The sequence below is a fragment of the Pectinophora gossypiella genome, chromosome 13, assembly GCF_024362695.1.
Source record: "Pectinophora gossypiella chromosome 13, ilPecGoss1.1, whole genome shotgun sequence".
Classification (NCBI taxonomy): Eukaryota; Metazoa; Arthropoda; class Insecta; order Lepidoptera; family Gelechiidae; genus Pectinophora; species Pectinophora gossypiella.
Genome location: NC_065416.1, coordinates 15,311,313 through 15,334,593, shown reverse-complemented (window position 1 = coordinate 15,334,593; position 23,281 = coordinate 15,311,313). Strand labels below are relative to the sequence as shown.

General features: G+C 36.5%; 2 protein-coding genes and 1 long non-coding RNA gene across 5 annotated transcripts in view; 1 reads left to right on the top strand and 2 right to left on the bottom strand.

The window, feature by feature from the left end:
* LOC126372161 (broad-complex core protein isoforms 1/2/3/4/5) overlaps positions 1–23,281 on the bottom strand; it is a 167,783-nt gene that overhangs the window by 69,024 nt on the left and 75,478 nt on the right. The gene's annotated exons all lie outside the window — the stretch shown is intronic.
* LOC126372213 (uncharacterized) lies at positions 4,362–15,146 on the top strand. Its single transcript, XR_007567133.1, has 2 exons — positions 4,362–4,407; positions 15,035–15,146. It is a non-coding gene; the product is annotated as an uncharacterized LOC126372213 (long non-coding RNA).
* The window catches only part of LOC126372119 (ATP-dependent RNA helicase DDX42), a 329,796-nt gene continuing 322,455 nt past the window's right edge, over positions 15,941–23,281 (bottom strand). The window contains exon 16 of the transcript XR_007567116.1: positions 15,941–15,950. The gene's annotated coding sequence lies outside the window, so the exon portion shown is untranslated. The remainder of the gene's footprint in view (positions 15,951–23,281) is intronic.

Sequence of the window (23,281 nt, the reverse complement as noted above, 5' to 3'; positions counted from 1 at the left end):
TACCATTCCAATTACTACACCTCGACGTGATTAGTTTCAAGTGTGACTCGACCCTGAGCACTATTTAGACAGATGCTTATTTTACAATATCTGCGCCTTATAGTGAATACCACATAAGCACGTTTTTTTGCATAACCACCGGACCTGGCAAATCTTCAGGTTAGGTAAGCCGACCCTGTGATAAACGGTTATTATAAGAAAAATACCTGCTATTAATTATGTTTCAATCAATCAATCAATCAATAATACTTTATTGCACAACGACATATACAAAGGACATAAACATACGAATAAGAACATAAGTACAATAGGCGGCCTTATTGCTAAATAGCAATTTCTGCCAGGCAACCTTAGGGTGAAAGAAGTTAATGTTTTTCTAGTTATTAAATAACTTGTAATGTATACTACATTGATTTAAAAGATGTGTTGCTGTTGCAGTTTCTTGTTATTTCTTCTCCTCAGCCATGACACCTTGCGAAATGACGTAGATTCAAAAATGATAAATTGACCTTCAACAAGTTAATCTATGATAATTACGTTGAATAATTGATTCTGATTCTGATTCTGACGGGATAATGTTAGGGTGATGATATTATTTTGAAGGACGTAGCCTGGAAAGTCACTTATTCTCAATAACATAACATAAAAATAAACTGCCTATATACGTCCCACTGCTGGGCACAGGCCTCCCCTCAATCAACCGGAGGGGGTATGGAGCATATTCCACCACGCTGCTCCACTGCGGGTTGGTGGAGGTGTTTTTACGGCTAATAGCCGGGACCAACGGCTTAACGTGCCCTCCGAAGCACGGAATCATCTTACTTTTTCGGACAATCAGGTGATTCAAGCCTGAAAAGTCCTTACCAAACAAAGGACAGTCTCACAAAGTGATTCCGACAATGTCCCCATCGGGAATCGAACCCGAACCTCCAGATCGTGAGCCTAACGCTCTAACCACTAGACCACGGAGGCTGTTAATAACATAACATAACAAATACTTTATTTACTTTTTTACTTTTTTTTTTACTTTATTGTTTCTCAATCTCTTTTCAACCAAAAAGTCTAAGAGATAATTACGTTACCGGACGACCTCCGTGGACCAGTTGTTGAGCGTTGGGCTTACGATCCGGAGGTCCCGGGTTCGAATCCCAAAAATTACCTATCACAAAAATTACTTTGTGGTCCCTAGTTTGGTGAGGAAATTACTGGCTGATCACCAGATTGTCCGAACATAAGATGATCCGTGCTTCGGAAGGCACGTTAAGCCGTTGGTCCCGGTTACTACTTAGTGATGTAAGTACGTAGTCTTACATGAGTCATGTCAGGTGCCCTTGGCGGCTCAATAGTAACCCTGACACCAGGGTTGATGGGGTTGGTACTCCACCTCACAACCCACACGATAAGTATAGAAGTTTAATAGAAAAGTCACCACCTTTTTTTACCCCCTTCGGGGTTGATTTCGCAAAATCCGTTGTCTTATAGAGCACCTACGTTTTAAAAGGAACCCCCACGCAAAATTTGAGACTGCTAACGTCTGTAGTTTCTGAGATTTCTAAATGAGTGAGTGAGTCAGTCAACCCGCCTGTTAACCCACGCGATGGAAGACCTTTATTAATTCGAATAAAAACCCATGAATTCCAAAAATGGGTCTTAAAAGAAATGACACCAAATTCTGATTAGAAACGGAAAAATCGGAGCGCACGAAAAACATATGGAGACAATATGAAGACTTGGTTCCAAGTGGAATTTAAATATGTAAGGAATTAGGAGATGGGTCGTCCCCCCGGGCGTTGGGGGTAGGCAGGGAAGGGGGAGTTTTTCAAAACTAGAAAGAGATGAACACGCGTTAGTATCGCGATCTGTGTGGCGTTTTCGGCTTAGCAGGACACGGGTTAAAGGGATGTGTCTTGAGATACTTTACAAAAAAGGTTATTATAAAGTTACTGATACTACTGAGTTTCTACTAATAGTTACTGAGTTCCTTTGGTAGCTGGGGGGCGGACACCAAAATCTTTGTGTCAGAATTGGGTCTCAGGCTCAGGGAGAAAACAGGTGACTCCCGCTCCGGCTCGTTCCTGGTCCAAAGGCTGGCCATTGCCATTCAGCGCGGTAATGCGGCTAGTGTTGTGGGCACCTTTGCTCCGGGAACAGTGAGGGGCGTATTATTTAATGACTAGTTTTTAAGTTTGTATTTGTGACGTATTGTTATATTAATATTTACAATAAATACTTTTTTAAATAAAAAATACATACTTATACTTTAAAATAGTTACTGATTATTTAGAAGATATGAATGCATGGGATTAACTGTCTGAGAACTGATATTAGGCAGCTAAATTACTCAATTGTATAACAATTTTTTTTTTTTTTTTTTTAAAGAACGTCTACGGCCCTGTGCCGAGGTTTTTCTTGCAGCTTCTTTTTCCCGGCTATACAGGTTGTGAGAAGCTGCAGTAGTTTAAGGCGGATGAGACGTTCGTTATGTGAAAAATGACGATTCAAAGTGTAACTATGTTACCTACTGAATACTGATATTTTTGAATTTGAATTTGAACATCATCATCTCCCTAGCATTATCCCGTTTTTCACAGGGTCCGCTAACCTAACCTGAAGATTTGACAGATTCGGTTTTTTATAGAAGCGACTGCCTGTCTGACCTTCCAACCCGCGAAGGGAAAACCAGCCCAATACAGGTTAAGTCACATACCTCCGAAAATGCATTTCTCGGGAATGTTTCCTCACCATGTTTTCCTTCACCGCTGAGCACGTGATAATCATTTATGATCCAAACATGAATTCGAAAACAAATTCGACAATCATTGGCCTGTGCTGGATTGGAACTGGGCTACCTTGACTGGGCTATCTTGAGATATCCCCAGGGATATTTTTTTCATTGTTTTGTTTTGGTCAGTGTGATAGACTTGTATCTCGTTATGTCGTGGAATAAGCTGCACCTCGCCTGAAGACATACAACAGCCACACTTACGCTAAGGGTTCTCACCCGGTACAAAATTTAAGTCAACAAGCCTGAAGGTGCCCAGCTGGGCGTGAAGCTCGGCGCAGGGCGTCGTCTGAAGATATAATCGACCCTAGTTTGCCGATAGCGATAAGCGCTGAATGGGGGAAATCGTCGACCACGCCGGCGGTCGGTATAGGGGCCCTGAAGTGGTATCAGGGTCCTAAAGTGACAGAAATGACATGAAACTCAACAGAAGTATTAAAAAGATGTTCGTTTATCTCAAGACGTATCTCCTGACCTCTTAGCTCGTGTGGCACCCACGCACGCGCTGTAATGAGCGCGCGCGGGGGGTAGTTAGACAATTTTACAACTGCGCCGCTCCGTTTTTTGGGAGCCTCGCGTCGCTAGGTGTGTGACATAGATTATGTAGGGAACAGACTCGCAGCGGACTGTAAAGGTAGGTAGAATATAGAGAAGAGGAAAGCGGCGGTGTTGTTTATCTCTGTTAGACTGAGGGCGTAGTCCCGGATATACTAATTTATGATATTGTAAAACAACATATTATAACATAACATCAGTTTTTGACTATATCCCAATTGGATTAGTCAGAGATTTCATCGCATGAGAAACTAAGTACGGTCACGAGCATTAATATGCATAAACTTTGGTACCATGTCACATTAACTTTTTTGACAAATTGAACTGTAACACTAAATGTCAAATAAGTTAGTGCGACAGAGTCCTAAACTGGGTACATTATATTGCTCATGACTGTACCCACACTTCACCGAGCTTTCTATTAGACCAACGTCATAGGTAGTGAGCCGTATCGCCGTCTATAATGGTCAAATCAGATGTGTAATTAAAAGAAATAAATTATCAAGGGAAGCTGCAAGGAAAGAGAGGAAGGGGAAGACCAAGAAGAGCTTATATGGAACAGATCAAGGAAAAGGTGAACATCGTGTCTTATAAGGAGGTGAAGGAATTGGTCTTTGATAGACAAGAATGGAGAATTCACCGACAAGAGCGTGGCTTTTAAATTATTGATGTGGATCTTATAAATCGTTTGTAGGCACAAACGTCCTGTCTGCGCGTTTATCTATGCCGACATCTGTACGTGCGCACAAATTTGCATATGTCGAAATAATTTAAGGGGTACGCACACAGAGAAGGTCGCTAATGTGCGCATATACGATGGTGGAGTAAGAAAATTGCGAAGATGGAACATAATGAGGTGGAGAGAGTGCCTACTCTGACTTATATACAACTGTGTTTGATATATCTTACGCTTCTTCTAATAGATATTTGAAATTGAGTTGTACGGAGATGTACTTAGACGTTAAAGGTTTTAATTAAGTATTTCGGCAAAATTTTAAATTTATGTTTTCTTTAAGAACGTCAACCTGTGCCGAGGTTTTTCTTGCAGCTTCTTTTCCCCGGCTGTACAGGTTGTGGTTGCTGCTGCTGTTTTAGGCGGATGAGACTATCCTTATTTAAAAATTAACGACTGAAAGTGTAACTATGTTGCCCACTAAAAAAAAAAGAAAATAAATTTGAAAATAAAAAAGATATTTGCCTCCGTAAGTACATTTTTTTAGACAAGATAATTAGACACTTAAACGACTGTTTTCTATCTACTTTTAACACGCAGGAAATTTAACTCGGTTTTTTTCTATCTCAAGTTTATCGCCATAAAACATATAAGCACACATAAGATCTTTTGACACAGACCACGGAATTCCATTTACTACAATCCTGACACATCACTTGGTGAGAGCCTTCAGCGCTCCCCATTTGTCCGGCCAAGTAGTTAATGCCATCTGCGGCAAACCTACAATAAGTAACGTCAAAAAAAAAGAAAAAAAAATCGCTTCTACAACTCTTATCAAAGACGTTGCACGATGCATTAGAGTGCTCTTGACATTTTATTTTATGAAGAAATAATAGATTACGTTATAACTATACAATAAGTCAATTATAGGTTTTTGCAAATAACAACTTAATATCTATATGACATGAAAAAAGCAAACTCGCCAAAAAAATTACATGGCCTTTCTTTAAAACATCCTGAATTTGATCGCAGTAGATGCCTAGGCCTTCCTCTTCAACTCTACCACTTACATCCGCTGTTTCATTCTCTCCACAAGTCCAAACCATCTAAACATCAAATTATTTAGTCAAATCAGTTACTTTTTACTAAACGTCAAAACACGAAATTGTTACGGAATTTGTATGAAAATGCACTGTGACGTCATAGAAAAACGTGATAAAATGTCGGACTTATTATTAATATTTTCTTAATTACTATTCATAAATAGGTTATAAAGAAAATGTTTTTCGACAATATTAAATCTTTCTTTATTTAGTAGTCAGAATTTCATAATTTACCTTTGAGAAACTACTCAATTCTCCTTACTTCATTTAATCACCATAAAATCTATTATAAAATTTAATCTATTAAATATATATATTAATATTATTATTGTTTTTTTTATTTATTTATATATTATTGGGGGGATTATAAAATCAATAATAAATATTAAATAGGTTATAAAGAAATTGTTTTTTGACAATATTAGTTATTAAGTCTTTATTTAGTTATTAGAATTTCATAATTTATCTAAATCTAAATCTATTATAAAATTAGATCTATTAAATATATGTATTATTATTATTATTGTTTTTTTAAAAATTTTTATTGTTTATCTATTTAAAAAAATAATATAAAATTGATGATAGATATTCCTACCTAGAAATAAGGTCGTCACTTTACATTTCTCTTTTGTTTTATATTTCCTGTGTGTGCAATAAAGTTTTTTTTTTATTGTTTTTTGACGTACATTGACCAAATTGGAGATGTCCTAAGAAATGTTTCAGCACTATCTACTACGTGTATGAAACGATTGATGAATCAAGGTAAGTGTTTCAGGATCGAAGCAAATGGAATTCCATATTCTCTGCTTACCTCGGTGGGAAATAGGCGTGAGTTTATGTATGTATGTATGTTATAATATTACGTACAATTTACAAGTGCTCCTACAATGGCCCCGATTCCTGCAGACACCCCTTAATTTTACTTTAAGTTATACCTGTCATTTTCTTATCCGCCGAAAAAGAAAGGGACGGATGACTGACAGCTCTTAATTTTAGGAAGAATGAGTACTTAAATGAATTAAAAAAACGGGTTTTTCACCCGGGCGAATCAAAAAGGTATCTCCATGGTATGCAAACCGTTTGACGTGTGCTGTCAACATAATTCTGTCGGGTTATTGGCCAATGTAAAATTTTTAGACGTGTGTTCCTTAAATTTTTTGCTTGTCGATTACCCGTCCCTTTCCTTTTAGGCGCATAAGAAGATGACAGATATAACTTAAAATAAAATTAGATGCTGTTTACAGGGATTAGCACCATTGTATGCCTATGTTGTTTTTGGCAAAAGTAATTGGTATAATTTATCACTTACATAGTCACTATTAATAATTTAGTGTAATACTAGCGGAAAGGCGAACTATTTATAGTAATATAAGAATAGGGCTTCTTCCGACCCTCGATGTAACGGAAACCGGAGAAGAGATCGTAATTAAACGGTCACGGGTTCAAATCCTGTTCGTAGTTTGACCTAACTTTTATTTCATACAATTAATTTGCTAAACTACGGTTATGTCTTTCCCTTGGTTTATTTAAATTTACTCGGAGCTCGGTGGCGCAGCGGTTAACGCGCTCGGTCTGCGATTGTTGAAGTAAAGCTACTTTCGGAAAGGCCGGTCATAGGATGGGTGACCACAAAAAAAAGTTTTCATCTCGAGCTCCTCCGTGCTTCGGAAGGCACGTTAAGCCGTTGGTCCCGGCTGCATTAGCAGTCGTTAATAACCATCAATCCGCACTGGCCCCGCGTGATGGTTTAAGGCCCGTTCTCCCTATCCATCCATAGGGAAGGCTCGTGCCCCAGCAGTGGGGACGTTAATGAGCTGATGATGATGATGATTTAAATAAATTGAAGTAGTTAATTTACTTATTTGAGTCTATTGTTTTCTTAATACAGTTGATTTCGAAGATTGGAAACATTGGAATATTGTTAAGAAATTAATAGACTGTGAAAATAGTTTCCCTTAAAATCCTAAGATTAATAATAAAATATAAACGAAATCGGGTTACCAACCTATCACCAATAGAGATAGTCTTTTTTTAAGGGAATATTATATAATAAGAAAATATTATTTTTATTCTTATTTTTTATTTTCATTATGTATTAAATATTAAGTTAAGTAAACCTACATGTGTTGACTATGTTGTAGTGCCCTTACTTTCCTTTACTTACTTTTAAGACCTCTGTAATAACATCAAGAATGCAATACATACCTTATCTTACTTTATTTGAATAAAGACGTACCTATATTTTGTATCATAACTTGGCCAAAGAATTTAACTACTGCAGGTTTTCTTACCCCTCTCAAGTCCCCGAGGTAAAGTCCCAAAACTACCCAATAAACCTGCATTAAAAAAAAAACAGGAAAAAAATAACGACACAATCATAAAATTTATATCCGCATAATATTCATCGTAAAAACTACTGGATTCTAAAATAAAATTGCTTCTAGGGATAACCCCATAAATCATTATTGCCACCAAAGGGGCAGATGGGATGGCTTGGATGAATTTTTAATCGGTGCCATGGGGAAAAATGACATAGGATTCCGAGTTGCTGTCATGCTTTGTATAGAGTTTTTATACTAGCTTGTTTTTTACTAAACATACCTATAATGTGTTAAAACGATTTTATTTTAGTTTCATGTAAAATGGTCCCGGCTATTAGTCGCTAAACATCTCCACTAAGTCGCAGTGGAGCAGCGCTGTGGAGTATGTTGTATGCCCCCCAGTTGGTTGTTGTAGGCTGTTTTATATATTATTTTATTTATAACTCACGGATGTACAACAACCCCTTGTCTATAAAGATCCCTTACTGTGCTGTATGTACCATTAGTTTTTTCAATAAAGTATATTATATTGCGTTATTTCTCTATTTATGTACTTAAGTAAGAAAGAAAGAAACAAACATTTATTATTTAAGACACCACAGACACGGATTACATATATATACATTGTAAGTATGATATAAGATAAGTATGATATTATATATGCATGCAATGACAAGCAACTTAATTTTATTTAATCCTAGTCCAAGAAATCTATGGAATAAAAAAAAAACTAAGTACTTACATTTCCAAAAAAAAAAAGAAAAAATACATGAAATTTTGCGCTGGGAATTAAGAAGTTTTTAATTCTTAATATTTTAATGTTCCAAATTTAAAATTAAATTAATCTCGTGTTTATAAACAAAAATTCGGAAGTGTTTCGATTATTTTGATGAAAAGTATTATTAAGTTCAATAATAATTATTAATAAGTTCTTAATAAATCCTAAAACCCATGTCCATGTTTCCCAAAGGACCTGAGTTGAAACCAGGTCCCAGACTGAACCAAAGCGAAGCCTCAATAGGGTACACGTCGACATTTTGTGCCGGCAGACAGCGAGAGTGAATTCTGACGACTTTTAGGACGTTTTTTATAGCCTGAATGAGCCCCATTCACAACGTACTGAAAAAAAGAGAATTTAGAACACATGTGTTCACGGATTTTTCAGCTGAATTTTTCAGGTTTCAGTTCGATGGCCGACTGGAACTTCATTCATCAAACGGTTTCGTTTTCATATTTTGGTTTAAAAGCTTTTTTTGTGAACTAGTTTGTGTTTTTTTTTTCGTGTTGTGTAGTTGTGGAATGGTTCGGTGTTTGAAAAATAATTGAGAGTGATTTAATTTTTCTGCCATCGTAGTTTGGGTTGTTTTTTGTATCTGGTTGGTTTTATTTTATTTTTATTTCACAGGTAGCAGCAGTAGCGCTTGTTTATTTTTATTTACTTAGAATATATATTATTTTTATAATGTTGGCCAATTATTTCCCGCACCGTTTTTTCTCCTCAGCCATAACATATTCCGGAACGGTAATTATGAGATTTATCGCATAATTATAAATATACTTTTGTTTTTTTTTTTGGTCTAGTTTAGTTCTCCTTTGGCATTACATAGGTGTGTTTATGTGATAAGTTTTTTAAATTACTATGTTTTCTTTTTACTCTTTTTTTGTCTCTATTTACAATGTTTTTGAAGCGAAAATGGTATATCAAGATCGTAGTAATTGGAATTCCGCGGTCTCTGCCTACCCCAACGGGAAATAGGCGTGATTTCATGTATGTAATAAGTACCTATTCTTTTTTAATTAGTAATTTACTCATTGACGTATATCTCAGTAATGGAGAGTAGGTACTCAAAGGTATTCTGAACTCACGAAGAATATTATTATGTCCTTTCTCTTGTCATTCATTTTCTATTTTATTTATCATACGTATTTTTTTTGTATACAATTGCATGCATTTTTGGTGAAAATTTAATCGGCTACTGTACTACCTAATGTGTTATTATAAGCTGTGTTTTCCTTAAATAAAATAATATAAATAAATAAATAAAATGTATACGTTTCCTTTTTACAAATTGAGAACCCAACCAGCCAATATTGAACCCAATTCTCGTCTAGCCAACTAGACAAATGCGTGCTATTTCATCTATCCCAGTGAGGCCTAAAAACACTGGGCGAAAACATCCGCATGATGACGACTCTAACGCCACATACGACACTGCCGTAATAAAAATTATATGCTCCAATTTACGGGGGTGAGGGGAGGGGTCCAAAAAATGCCTCCTACCCCCTGATTGCGGGATCGAATCCCGCTAAACGAACAAACGGGCGAAAAATTCGCGGGTGTGGGGAGGGGTACCCACCCTTACGAAAGCGCGATACATTTTTACCATTATCCCTTTCTAACGAACTATGGGTAGATGTTGTAATTATTTAATTTTATGCTCTGCCTTTGTTTTCGGCCGTGTGCGACGTATAATGAGTGCTTATGCAAGTAGGTACGTGTGTAGTGGTTGATTGTAATCTGTTCTTTGATGTTGGGTTTTCGATGCGTTGGTTAATACGCTTCAGTAATTTATTGTATTCTATAACAATTATCATTATTCAACGGCCTTCGTGGCCCAGTGGTTGAGCGTTAGGCTCACGATCCGGAGGTCCCGAGTTCGATTCCCGGTGGGGACATATCACAAAAAACACTTTGTGGTCCCTAGTTTGGTTAGGACATTACTGGCTGATCACCAGATTGTCCGAAAGTAAGATGATCCGTGCTTCGGAAGGCACGTGTCCCGGTTACTAGTTGCTGATGTAAGTAAGTAGTCGTTACATAAGCCATGTCAGGGGCCTTTGGCGGCTCAATAGTAATCCTGACACCAGGGTTGATGAGGTTGGTACTCCACCTCACAACCCACATGATAGAAGAAGAAGAATCATAATAGGGTGCCCAGTTGCCAGTCAACCACCCTGGTGGGGTCAGTATCGGGGTTTAGATAGGGCAGACCCTCTGTCAAAAATATGATTAGTATAAACCTCTAATACTCAATGGGGTAGTATGATGGAGTGTGTTACAGAGAGACCCTCCCTTATCAAGGTGACACCTGAGCCTTAGTTCTTTTATCTATTTACTCGACTGCGGCGAAGCAAAAAGCTATGTGCAGTCACGAGCATTAATATGTATACACTTTGGTACCATGTCACATTAACTTTTTTGACAAATTGAAGTGTAAGTCTCGCTAAATGTCAAATATGTTAGTGCGACAGTGTCCTAAAGTGGGTAAATTATATTGCTCATGACTGTATGTATGTATATTTTCAAATAATTATGTATGTCACTGTAAAAGCTCGAACTGCAGTAAATCCTAAGATATTCCAGTAAAACTTAAGATCTTCCAATTCCTAATGGTAAATGTCCCAAAAGGTTTGCGATTCGAACTTTTACCACCATTGCGTTGGTAAATCTTAGGATTTACATTAATGACACGGTACATACATACATACATACATAAACTCACGCCTATTTCCCACCGGGGTAAGCAGAGACTATAGAATTCCATTTGCTTCGATCCTGACACACTTCTCTTGCTTCCTCCACATTCATCAATCGCTTCATACACGCACGCCGGTTCAGAGTAGATCGTATTGAACCTTTTTTAAGGACATCTCCAATTTGGTCATCATAAGTCCTTCTCGGTCTTCCTCTGCCAGCCCTACCATCAACTTTCGCTTAATGACACGGTAAATGTTGAAAAACAAAACATTTCATAACCTACTCAGCGCATTATACGTTATGTGTTTTTTTTTTCAAAATAATTTAAATAAGTTGGTATTAGTTTGTACTTATTACTATCATATAATACCTTTATAATGAGGAGCTCGGTGGCGCAGCGGTAAACGCGCTCGGTCTGCGATTGTTGAAGTTAAGCTTTCGCAAAGGCCGGTCATAGGATGGGTGACCACAAAAAAAAAGTTTTCATCTCGAGCTCCTCCGTGCTTCGGAAGGCACGTTAAGCCGTTGGTCCCGGCTGCATTAGCAGTCGTTAATAACCACCAATCTGCACTGGGCCCGCGTGGTGGTTTAAGGCCCGATCTTCCTATCTATCCATAGGGAAGGCCCGTGCCCCAGCAGTGGGGACGTTAATGGGCTGGCGATGATGAATACCTTTATAATACTATGTACCTGTTTTGTCTAATAGTTCATTAAAGTAAATAATTAAGAATTACTCATTGTTTTATTCTTAAAACCAACATCTACCAGCTGACAGTGGTAAAACCTAGCACAATACACACTCTCTCTCTCTTTGTTTTCCGAACTAAATAAATAAATATATATATATATATATATATATATATAATATATACTTCTTCTTCTTATCTTAAATTGTATCGGCCCAAAACTTGGCAACAAGTATGGCGCTATCAGATCCTCCTGCGTACAGGTGTTCGGGCACGCAGGACACGATGTAAGATGTTCCATCGTTTGGGGAACAGTGCCGCACTTGCACTTTAAGTCCGAACCATCCGAGAAACCCCACCTGTACAAATTGTCCTTACTTCGGCCCACCTGAGTCCGAAGTCTATTTAGAGACTTCCAGGTAAGCCAAGGCAAATCAAGACCTGGCGGAGGTCTCTCGGACGGCGGAACAAAAGGTTTTGGGAGGTGTACCCGTTCCTGCCAGATCCTGCATCTTTCTTTAGAGCAGTCCCTGTCACGTAGAGGCGACACACACTTGGCGAAGCTTTACTGCACAATATACTGAATTCGAATGATAAAAGTTCGAAAAAATCGTCGTATTTTCAGAAATATTTACATTTACCAACTCATGTCGGTAAATCCTAAGACTTACACTTAAATCTTAAGATTTGCCGTAGTTCGAGCATTTACAGTAACATGTACATCTCATTATGCAATTGTGTAGTTATGTATGTTGAGTATTATGTATTTTAATTAATTAATTTAATTTCTATAATTTATTTTTTCCGACATGAAAAAGAATGGTTCTAGTTGTTTAGAGGAACAAGTTACCTCGTAGCTAGAACTATCCTTTTCATGTCGGAACCCAATTTTTCACGAAAAAGTAATATGATAGTTCGCCACCAAACTTGGCACATTTTGATATTCATCCAATACGGTTTGTTATGTATTGATTACTTGTGTCTCTGCTAGTCTCCTTTGGGTTTACAGGCGTGGATTTTTCGGGTCTTTGGTAACACATTGCCTTCAAATTCACATGTCCGGTATTTTACGACATGTCGCGTCTTATCGAGAACATAAACTTTGATTTTATTCTAATAATATTAATAAAAGCCTTGCCCCGTGGATACTTTTTTATTAAATATGTATTACATACATAAACTCACGCCCAGAATCCCTAATAGGGTAGGTAGAGTCACATGTAATCAGTTTTTTTAGAATATTTAAAATTTAATATGCCACAAACTTTCCAAACGTGCCGGTTGTAGATATATCAAAGTGTAACATATCTATTTTTGTGGAATTTTTGGAGGGCTAATTTAGGAGGAGTAGTATTTTTTATTTTTTTATTAAGATGGGTTTGCTCTAATAATTCTAAAGCAGTTAGTTAGTTCTATAGTAATTCGAAAGCAGTTATTTTTGGTATATAGAGGCCTAAAGATAAATTAATAACTCATTGGTGCAAGTACGGAACTGGGATCGAACCTGCACTCCCCGATAAGAAAGCTGAAACACAGGATATTGTGACTTAAAATACGTCTGTATTCCAAGTCAATTTCTAGTGTCAATTTCTATACTATTAACTAAGTTACACATTGTAATTCGGTCGACAATTGAATAGAGTCTGGAATGTCTCTATCTTAATGTGATTCCAAGTCGTAATAATCGTTAGAAAGAGAAGAAAAGAGAATCAAATGTCTCAGAGATGGAAGAAACAAAAAATGTATGTTTCTTACTGTTTATCGTTCAGTAGCGCTAACGTCCGCAGCGTGATAAAATTTTGTCACGGTCATTTTATCGATTCTGACGATATAATTATGTTGTTTTGTCGATTGGTGCTAATATGTGAAAATTCAAATTCAAAAATATTTATTTTTCAAAATTGGCTTACAAAGTTAGCGCTTTTCGAACGTCAAAAAATTAAATTACATATTATGTAACTAGCTGTAAAACTACTACCACATCGGAATCTGTAACGCTGAGGGAAAGACGTGGCCAGAAAAACTCCCAGCACAGGGCCCTAGTCCTACTGTTTCATGTTTTCCTTTCTTTTCTTTTTATTTTAAATCCAGTTTTTTTGAACCCAAATAAGTCATGTCGTTTTGTCAAAATACAAACAAAATCATGTGACACGCACGTTAGGGAAAAAACAAACTTATCGATTTCGATAAAATTTATTGAATCGATCGTTAATTTTATGACGTTGTGTATGTTAGCCCAGCTCGTCTTACAAGTCGATTAATTGATTATTATTATCCTAAAGGATAAAATTAAAGATAATAGGCTAAAAGACAATTTTTTTACTTTTATTTTTTTAAAGAACGTCTAGGGCCCCGTGCCGAGGTTTTTCTTGTAGCTTCTTTTCCCCAGCTATACAGGTTGTGAGAAGCTGCAGTAGTTTTAGGCGGATGAGACGTTCGTTATGTAAAAATTGACGATTCAAAGTGTAACTATGTTACCTACTGAATAAAGATATTTTTGAATTTGAATTTAGTAAATCATTGTAGATTACCCTTTCCCTGTCTACGGTAAACAACTCCGGCCAAGTAATTAATGCGGCAAATCTACAATAAGTCACGTCAAAAAAAATTCGGCAAACTATTAAACCTAAAACTTCTTTTATACAAAGGTACTTCAAATACACAAAAGTACCCACAAAATATGACACAAAATAAAATACTAATCAAATTTTCATATCATGAAAGAGGCGAAGCACGATTTTCCGGAATCGCTACGGGCGTAGCGTAGTACTACGCCGTAGCCGTTCTACGTTAAAACAATATTTTCATTAGAACCTTTACATTATAATTTTAGAGAGAGGGGAGGGTGGCGATTCATAAAAATCTTTTGAAAGCGAATGAGATGAAACGGAATTATTTGTTTAAAAAACGGTCAATTTCTTCCTTGCACTGGTAAAATTCATAATATTTATCATACCATAACATAAACATCCTATATACGTCCCACTGTTGGGCACAAACCTCCCCCCAACCAACCGGTTATGGAGCATACTCCACCACGCTGTTCCAGTGGGGATTGGTGGAGGTGCTTGGGCTAGTAGTCCGGGACCAACAGCTTAACGTGCCTTCCGAATCACGGAGTCATCTTACTTTTTCGGACAATCAAGTGATTCAATCCTTACCAAATAAAGGATATTATCAGTGATTTAGACAATGTCCCCATCGAGAATTGAACCCGGACCTTCTGATTGTGAGCCCAAAGAAGATATAAATGTATATGAAGATATAAATATTAGAAGATATGAATGCATGGGATTAACTGTCTGAGAACTGATATTAGGCAGCTAAATTACTCAATTGTATATCAATATTTTATGTTTATTTTTATTTTTTTTAAAGAACGTCTAGGGCCCTGTGCCGAGGTTTTTCTTGCAGCTTCTTTTCCCCGGCTATACAGGTTGTGAGAAGCTGCAGTAGTTTTAGGCGGATGAGACGTTCGTTATGTAAAAATTGACGATTCAAAGTGTAACTATGTTACCTACTGAATAAAGATATTTTTGAATTTGAATTTGAATTTGAAAGCTCTAACCACTAGACCACCGAGGCTAAATTTTGTAAGTCGAATCAGCACCAACCGTTGAGCCGTAGTAGCCTAGTCGAAAGAATGCTTGTCTGTCACTGTGCGGCCGCAGGTTCAAATGCCAGTACGGGCCTATCTACAACAATGATCTTCGAACTTATTTTCGAATCCATGTTTGAATCATAAATGACTAACACATAAAACATCGTGCGGAATGTATTTTCTCACATTCCTAACAAGCGTTTCGGAGGTATGTGACTTAATCTGTATTGGGCTGGTTTTGTCTTCCCGGGTCAGAAGGTCAGACAGACAGTCGCTTTTGTAAAAATCCGATAAATATATCAAATTTTCATGTTAGGTTAGCGGACTCTGAAAGACGGGATAACGCTAGCGAGAGGATGAGTAAACTCACGCCTATTTCCCACTATAGAATTCCATTCGCTTCAATCCTGACACACTTCTCTTGCTTCCTCCACATTCATCAATCGCTTCATACACGCACGCCGGTTCCGAGTAGATCGTACTAAACCTATTCTAAGGACGTCTCCAATTTGGTCAACATCTTTATTAATTAAAACACATAATAACGGGTTCTTACCGCGTTTAAAGTAGGGATATGAGACTCCCGATATTTATTTCTTTTATTTTTATTAAGTATTTATTATAGGTAGTCTCATATCCCTGCTTTAAACGCGGTAAGAACCTGTTATTATGTGTTTTAATTATGATAATAACCGCGTAAACTTAAAACAACATTTTTAATGTTTTAAAAATCTCGAAATAAGCAAATGATCTTAAAATCTATAATAATTATAATGTAAAAAGTTGGCGTTTCCTCGCTCCGTGAAATTAGGTCGAAACTCGGTCAAGGGACGCTTTCATGTTCTTATTGTTGCCTTTTCAAATTACTCTCTTATTATCATATTCGGAGAGTTGATGGTGGGGAAACGTAACACGGATCTTATGTGTACGAGTGAAATAATACACATCGTAAAGTATGTATGTGTCGTGGCCAGATCGTAAAATTGATCATTTCATGATGTGGTCGACCATTTCATGACATGGTCATATTTCATGAAATGGCCAACGTAAGTTGACCAAATCGTTGAAACGTCAACGTTTAATGATATATCAATCAACGTTTGGCCATATCGTTAATGCGGTGCCCATGCTATGTGGTGTAATAGAAATGCGAATAGTCGATTAATTTCTTAGGTTCAAAATTATGTACCTATTCGATATGGAAAATTGAACAGTAACATTGATTCATCGATTATAATATCAATCAAGTTTTAAGTATAATCGACACCAGCGCCACTATCGGTGGATAATGTTACTAATTTTACGATATGATTGCCAACTATTGGCCATATCATGAAGTAATCATGCATTTAGTTGCTCATATCGTTAAACGTTTTGTGTTCATTGATCTGGCCAAACCACATCATGATGTGGCCAACGAATGATATTCTATTTCATGAAATGTGACCATTTCATGAAATGATCGAGCACATCATGAAATGATCAATTCTATGATCTGGCCACGACATATGTAACATAAATTCATAACTATATCCCAATTGGGGTAAGTGCCAATAGTAACCCTGACACTAGGGTTCATGAGGTTGGTACTCCACCTCACAACCCACATGATAGAAAAAATAATAACTTCCTTCCTTTTTTGAATTCGTTTAAAAATAATAACTAATGTAAACTGTGAGTGTAAATTACAAACAGCAAACAAATGCACTAGATCACAAGACTTTGAGGATCTTTTAAAAAAACGTACGTTTAGAGTCATACTCCCTCAAGTTAATACATCATTTGCCCGTCAATTACCAGAATTCATGCAGCCTTACATTTATAACCAGGTAGCCAAATACTGCAATATTCAACGCTGCAACCAACGTGAGGCTAAGACTAAAATTAAAAATTGGCTGTCTAAGCTATCGTATGACGATACGGAAAACATAATTAAGTCTCTATCGTAACACTTTATACGTACTCTAACTCACACACACACACACTCACACACACACACACACTCACATACACACAAACATTCATCCACATTCTCACAATCACGCACACTGACACCTCACATCACAAGACACTCATTTCATTACTATTTTCTATTATGTTCTATTAACTAGTTTTTTAAGTTTTCAGTTCTATTTTTTTATTGCACTTTTATCTTCTTCTTTGTCGTGAAATGTGCCATATAAAATGTAAGTCTTTTATTGTTTTCTATTACTTACTTTTGTTTATTCTAAATTGTATATTAATATCTTATAATAGTACTGTTATGAAAGGCTAGCTCGCCGGTTTATTTAAATATGTTTGGTAATAACAAATGTTCAGGACCTCCGCGATACAGGGTTTCCCTAGTGCGGGGTCCGCCAGTAATGTATACATGTTTAAGTTTTTTGATAAATAAACATATTCTATTCTATTCTATTCTATTCTATTCTATTATGTTGCTCTTCTGCAGCCGATAAATTCTCACGCATACGTATTTGAATAAAATATTTTAGTTGCATAGCAGGGTGAAATATTAATTTGGACGTATTGGTTTGTTTCGTCTAAAATTGTGAAAATATCGCGTTCGAAAACACTGGTTCGCGACACTGGTTAACCGTTACGAGTGTTGCATGAATTCATTCGGAATTCTAAAGCACTATATTGGACTATAATTCGTGTACTTTTTTTATTAAAAGTATCATAGAAGGAAACCTAGAAGGAAAGAGAGGAAGGGGAAGACCAAGAAGAGCTTACATGGAACAGATTAAAGAGAAGGTTAACGGCGTGTCTTATAGGGAAGTCAAGGAATTGGCCTTTGATAGACTGGAATGGAAAATGCTACACCGTCAAGAGCGCGGCTCTTAAAATGATGATGATGATGACTGTTTTTAGATAGCACTCTATTAGCCTTAGGGCCTACGAGTATCTCACTTCGTCGCTAACTGAACTGATGATTATTCAGAAGATATGAATGCATGGGATTAATTGTCTGAGACCTGATATTAGGCAGCTAATTTACTCAATTGTATAACAATATTTTATATATATTAATAAAAGAACGTCTAGGGCCATGTGCCGAGGTTTATCTTGCAGCTTCTTTTCCCCGGCTATACAGGTTGTGAGAAGCTGCAGTAGTTTTAGGCGGATGAGACGTTTGTTATGTAAAAATTGACTAAAGTGTAACTATGTTACCTATTGAATAAAGATATTATATTTGAATTTGACCGACGTATCTGAATTTTTTGGCGAATGGCCACATCAAAGCAATTCATTTAAGAAAGCAATATTGCAATTTGACATTTGCGCATATGAATGTAAGTGCGCAATGCAAACAAATGTCAAATAGCAATATTGTTTTTTTAGATGAATTGCTTCGATGTGGCCATTTTAGCTCCCCTGTTCTCCCAAGCAAGTCACTGCTTATTTACTTAGTTAATATAATTATTACTACCATTATTTATTTGTACTTTCGCGGGAGGCGGCGGTGGCCAGAATGGCTTGTCATTTGAATTTAGATTGTCATTGCCATATGCAAAAATATTCTAACTTGATATTTTAAACCTGTGTTGCCAGCAACAACGTTGTTTCTTCTTTTGACGTGACTTATGTCGTGTCAAAAGCTGTAAAGACGTCGTGCTCATTTCACTTTTCGCAGTTGATAAAAGGAAAATTCCTATGTTAAGTTTTATGAGCAAAAGTTTTTAAGAATTTTCAAATACTTAGTTCCTAATTACTTTGATGCTGGCAATACTTAGTAGAAAATACGAGATTTTTCTAATTAGTAAAGTTCCATTTTTATATAAAAATGGGCATTTACTACTTTGTGAAAAATAAATTAAAAACCTTATGACTTATTTTCTCTTACAATTAAAACTATTTAAAATATTAATAAATTTCTTTTTATCCGCAGCAAATCAAATAAGTCAATTAAACAAAAAAAAAATATTATTATAAAAACCAAAAAACCCGACTGCACATTAAAAAGAGGAAAACAAGCCTTATAAAAACTTATTCTAAATGCTGACTAACTAAATAATAATTTATAAATGTTCATGGAAAGTATCGCAGGCGAGGACAGAGGATTACTTATAGTCATTTTGGTTGGTTGTTAAGTTTTCAACATTTAACAGAATGTTACTTAGGTATTTTCATTGGTAGCAATTAAGTTGGTCGGTCGGGTTTTTTGTTCTTCAATAATCATTTGTTTTATTTATAACTCATTAAGTAGTTGTTTTTATTTAAAGAAAAAGTAGATTAATATATAAGTATCAGCATTTTCTACTAAGTAACTATTTAACTCCCTATTCATCCAAAGGCCCGTGCCACAGCAGTGGGGACGTTAATGGGCTGATGATGATGATGATGAACAATTTATGACTGCTCCTGCCCTCTGGTGTCGAGTAGTGGAATCAACAACTGTAAATCTTTCGCTTCTTGTCAACAGATGGCGCTATCAAATTATTCATCGATAATAAATTGTTAACAGATACAGATATCCCGTTCGACTTTCAGGATAAAATGTATCATATGACACTTCCTTGATTAAGACGAATCTATTGATACCTCATACATCAAAATCCATCAAGGTATTTACGCTACAGGAAGCCACAAAGAAACAGACATACTTACATTCATATATACGTTCAAAAACATTACTCTCCTCAACAGTCGGGTAAAAAACATCAAGTCAATTTTAGATTTATTCAAACAATTAAAAACAAAAACAAACACATCTTATAAATAAAACACCTCCTCCAATGCGTCACATCGAGGCAAGGTGCCCAACAGGCTGGCAGCATTACCCCTCTGAATCCCCAGACTAATTCTCTGACAGAAATAACTACCAGCCCTAGCATCCCCCGAAGCCCCGATAAGACGCATTGAGAGATCCTTAACTAACATTTTCATCAAGTTAAAAATAAACCATATACCTACTTAATTCATTTTACTAGTGTAACGCCTGCCGCGTTTTACTACTGAGTGTAATTGCTCTTGTTTTTCTGTTAGGAACTATCAAAAAGTTATCATTGAAAACACTTAAAAACTACTGCTTAAAACTAAAATATTATTACATAAATAAACTTACACTAATTAATTTAACAAAACATAGCTATTTACAAAATAATTCCGTTAATATTGTACGACTTTAATAATTATCACATTGCGTAGGTAGCCGTACCTACATTCCACAGCCGAGCCGTTACTCTTCCGGTCGGATGTTCGACACAATCCTTCTGCCTTTGTAGCGAGAACACCTCGATTACTCGTATATTTTTTAAATACTTTTTTTTACTAATTTTGTCTACGATATAATAATTTATAGTGTTGTGTTATCCCCATTAATTGGGTAAGTGTAGCAATTACTATTTTTATTAGTTTAAATATCAACGTAGACTAGTACATGCTTTCTTTGTTCATTGCATGACTGTCATTTTTCATAATCATCGTGTAAATGTATTTTCACGCTTTAGTGCTTATTTTATATCATAATTAGCAATCTTTTATGTTCAAAACAACATTTAAATTGTCAATTTTTCTAAATTAATTCTACTTAACCAACGTAAAGTTATCTTTGTACCTAAGTACTTTCCTTGTTTAAATAATTCTTAAATGGAACAATAATAATGTACAAAATACGTTTAATATCGTTACTATTAAAATTATTCAGCTTAAAATATTCAATTTTACTATTTTGTTAGATAGTTTTTTAAAAACAACTACCTACCATAAATTTATCTTGTTCTTTGTTCTTTTTCTAAATTTATTTTGCTAAATTCACTTTTATTGTGTGTAATTTGCTGACAGCCACATCTTAGATTGCTAAGCTTGCTTGCTATCCACTTCCCATCTTCAATCAAGCTAAGGAATCGGCATGTGGCAGTCAGACTGGGAATTCGGACAATTCTTGAAATGACTAATTCCGGGTTCCAGGGTTCACCCTTCGAGTTCTACAACCGCAGGACCCACTACCGGTCCTGTACTTACCTCTACCGCTTCACCTTTCGGGTTCTACAACCCGCTGGATCCACTTTCGGTCCTGTACTTACCCCACCGTTTCTGCTGCCCTGCTGCGCGCGCCGGTGTACCCCGTGTCGTCGTGGGAAGAGTTACAGGGAAGTGGTAGTTTTCCTACTGCACCAAGGGTGCTCAGCCAGTATCAAATTACCTGCGACCCAGAGATCCGATCTATGTACTTGCTAGGGATTTAATGTCAATAAACTTGGTTTTATTTCTATATACCGTTTTATTTACCCTAGTAAGTACAACCTATTTGATTCGCGTGATAAGAACGTGACAATGGCGCCCAACTAAGGAAATACTGAGCTGAGTATCCTTTTTGCTGGTTTTAGCATTTTTGGTCATCTTTGGTGTTGGTCTGATTATTTTGTCTAGCTTTAAGTGAATTGTAACTGCAACTTTTGTGTGCTGTGGTTGCTTTGTGGGAATACCTAACTAATTCTCTTTCAAGGTGATTGCATACAATTAAAAACTCAAAATCGAACCTACCACATCGCACAGAAGGAAATATTTGATTTTGCACTGCCAACCTCTGTCTATCCCTGTGTTTTAATTGTTGTGTACTTTTGATAGTAGCATTTGTTTTCTTGTTATTTTCCTTCTGCCGTTTCCTGTGTTTTAGTTATTAAGACTTCAGGTACTTGCAACACTTACTCAAAAAATAACTATAAAACTAAACTAATTACAATTTAAACATAAAGTAATAGAGATGTCTCGTCCAATTAAATATTTATCGCTTCAGAAAGATGAACTCCTTTATGAAGTTCAATTGCGCGGTAAGAGTGGCAGTTCGGTTGTTGAACTTCGCAGGCTAATCGTGGATTTGGCGAAGGAGCAGGCCGCCGAAGACATTTTGGAGTCTCATTTGGAAGCTCCAGAGGATTTGGCTGGTGTCAAGGCTTCTATGATAAAGTCGCAGACGTATTTGGCTAATCTGAAAGCTAAAATGGATAAAACATTATACCTACGAACAGAAAATCTGCTCAATCATATCTACCACCGTCTTAATAGAATTCAAAATGTGCCTGATGAAGTCGATAAAATATATAAATTATGTCACTCAAACCTTTTGGTCCAGTACTCGGAATTTAAAACTCTCGCATCTGCAACTACATCCGATGTATCTGAAATTAAATCCACATCTAGTGCAGTTGTGGTCACTTGTGATAAAACCACAAATGCAGAATTAGCAAATCTAAAATACTCTGGAAAAACCTGTGTCCGCTCCTTCATTCAAAAGGTTAACGAATTTATTCAGGTCAGAAATATTAGCAAAGAAAAATTACTGACATTTGCCTACGAGATTTTTACTGGAGATGCACTGCACTGGTTTCGTTGCGTAAAAGACCGTGTTGAGTCATGGGACGAACTTGTAGTTCTATTGAAAAATGACTTTGGTCAAAAAGATTACGATTACCGTCTTCTTGCTGAAATACGTGCTCGTACGCAAGGCGAACATGAAAATATCACAATTTACTTATCAATAATGCATGGATTATTCGCTAGATTGGATAAAGCGTTATCTCAACAGGACCAATTAGAAATAATTCGCCATAACATTCGTCCCTGTTACGCTAGCACGCTTGCTGCAGTTTCCAATATAACTGATTTGGAGACGTTAAAACAATGTTGTCGCAACTACGAAGACGTTCAATCTTGTTTGAAACAATTTCGTGAACCACCAAAACCAAATTCAAATACTTTAGCACCTGAGTTTGCTTATAATCAGCCTAATACTTCACCTGGGAGCTACATAAGGAATAATTATAATAATCAAAATAGGTACAATAATCAAAATCCACCAACAAACAACAACTACTATCGCAACTGTTATGCTACAAATAATAATAAACACGAAATAAACAAGCACAATGCAGTATCGGTTAACGCAGTTTCTATCGATGTTGACGCGGTGTCTCCCCGCAACGTGTTCTGTCCCAGGTGCCGTAAATCAACTCATAGTCTACGTCAATGTAAGGAACCGCATTTTCCAGTATGTTTTAAATGCGGCAAGAAAGATGTTAGATATCCCGAATGCCCTGTTTGCCACAAATATACCGGAAATTCAAAAAACTAAATACTTGG